The sequence below is a fragment of the Capsicum annuum genome, unplaced genomic scaffold (assembly GCF_002878395.1).
Source record: "Capsicum annuum cultivar UCD-10X-F1 unplaced genomic scaffold, UCD10Xv1.1 ctg5104, whole genome shotgun sequence".
Lineage (NCBI taxonomy): Eukaryota > Viridiplantae > Streptophyta > Magnoliopsida > Solanales > Solanaceae > Capsicum > Capsicum annuum.
Window position 1 is genome coordinate 17,709 of NW_025858956.1, and position 2,500 is coordinate 20,208.

The following is a 2,500-nucleotide window of genomic DNA, read 5'->3' on the forward strand; positions in this document are numbered from 1 at the left end:
TGCGAACAGCTTGATGAACTATCTCCCTTCAACCCTTTGAGCAAAATGCGTCAAAAGAAAAGGAAGGAAAATCCATGGACCGATCCCATCTCCACCTCGTAGGAACTACGAGATCACCCCAAGGACGTCTTCGGCTTTCGGGGGTCATGGACCGACCATAGAACCCTGTTTAATAAGTGGAACGTATTATCTGTCCGCTCACAGGTTGGGCAATCAGGGTCGGAGAAGGGCAATGACTCATTCTTAAAACCAACGTTCTTAAGACCAAAGAGTCTGGCGCAAAGGGGGAAAGCCGTCCGTTCCTGGTTCTCCTGTAGTTGGATCCTCTGAAACCACAAGAATCCTTAGTTAGAATGGGATTCCAACTTAGCACCTTTTGAGTGAGATTTTGAGAAGAGTTGCTCTTTGGAGAGCACAGTACGATGAAAGTTGTAAGCTATGTTTGGGAGGTATTTATTATCTATCGTTGGCCTCTATGGTAGAATCAGTCGGGGGACCTGAGAGGCAGTGGTTTACCCTGCAGCGGATGTCAGCGGTTCGAGTCCACTTCTCTCTAACTCGTGAACTTAGTCGATACAAAGCTTTATGATAGCACCCAATTTTTCTGATTCGGCGGTTCGATCTATGATTTATCATTTATGGACATTGATAAGATCCATCCATTTAGCAGCGCCTTAGGATGGCATAGCCTTAAAAGTAAAGGGCGAGGTTCAAATGAGAAAAGGCTTACAGTAGATACCTAGGCACCCAGAGATAAGGAAGGGCGTAGTAATCGACGAAATGCTTTAGGGAGTTGGAAATAAGCATAGATCCAAAGATTCCCCAATAGGGCAACCTTTCAAACTGCAGTTGAATCCATGGGCAGGGAAGAGACAACCAGGCGAACTAAAACATCTTTGTAGCTAGAGAAAAAGAAAGCAAAAGTGATTCCCATAGTAGCAGTGAGCGAAATAGGAGCAGCCTAAACCAGGAAAATAGGGATGTGGGAGAGCAATACAAGTGTCGTGCTTCTAGGCGAAGGACCCTGAATGCTACACCCTAGATGGCAAAAGACCAGTAGCCAAAAGCATCACTAGCTTACTCTCTGACCCGAGTAGCATGGGGCATATGGAATCCCGTGTGAATCAGCAAGGACCACCTTGGAAGACTAAATACTCCTGGGTGACCAATAGCGAAGTAGTACCATCACGGAAGGGTGAAAAGATCCCCCATCGGGGAGTGAAATAGAACATGAAACCATAAGTTACCAAGCAGTGGGAGGAGCCATGGCTCTAACCGCGTGCCTATTGCAGAATGAGCCAGCGACTCATAGGAAGTGGCTTGGTTAAGGGAACCCACCGGAGCCGTAGCAAAAATGAGTCTTCATAGGGCAATTGTTACTGCTTATGGACCCAAACCTAGGTGATCTATCCATAACCAGGATGAAGCTTGTGTGAAACTAAGTGGAGGTCCGAACCGACTGATGTTGAAGAATCAGCGGATAAGTTGTGGTTAATAATAAAATACTACTCGAACCCAGAGCTAGCTTGTTCTCCCTGAAATGCATTGAGGCGCAGAAGTTGACTGGACATCTAGGGGTAAAGCACTATTTTGGTGCAGGCCACGAGAGCGGTACCAAATCGAGGAAAACTCTAAATACTAGGTATCACCTTAAAATTAAAAAAGAGGGGTCAAAGTCAGCTAGTGAGACGATGAGGGATAAGCTTCATCGTCGAGAGGGAAACAACCCGGATTACCAGCTAAGGCCCCTAAATGGCCACTCAGTGATAAAGGAGGTAGGGGTGCAGAGACAGCCAGGAGGTTTGCCTAGAAGCAGCCACCCTTGAAAGAGTGCATAATAGCTCACTGATCGAGCGCTCTTGCGCCGAAGATGAATGGGGCTAAGCGATCTGCCAAAGCTGTGGGGTGTAAAAATACATCGGTAGGGGAGCGTTCCACCTTAGAAGAAAGCCTCCGCATGAGCGGTGGTGGATGAAGCGAAAGCGAGAATGTCAGCTTAAGTAATGCAAACATTGGTGATAATCCAATGCCTCGAAAACCTAAGGGTTCCTCCGCAAGGTTCATCCACAAAGGGTGATTCAGGGCCTAAGATCAAGCCGAAAGGCATAGTCGATGGACAACAGGTGAATATTCCTGTACTAACACTTGTTGGTCCCGAGGGATGGAGGAGGCTAGGTTAGCCGAAAGATGGTTATCGGTTCAAGAACATAAGGTGTCCCTGCCCTTTTTTCAGGGTAAGAAGGGGTAGAGAAAATGCCTCAAGCCAATATTCGAATACCATGCGCTACGGTGCTGAAGTAACCCATGCCATACTCCCAGAAAAAGCTCAAACGACTTTGAGCAAGAGGGTACCTATACCCGAAACTGACACAGGTGGGTAGGTAGAGAATACCTAGGGGCATGAGACAACTCTCTCTAAGGAACTCGGCAAAATAGCCCCGTAACTTTGCGAGACGGGGTGCCTCTTCACATCACAAAGGGGGTCGTAGGCGTGAGACTA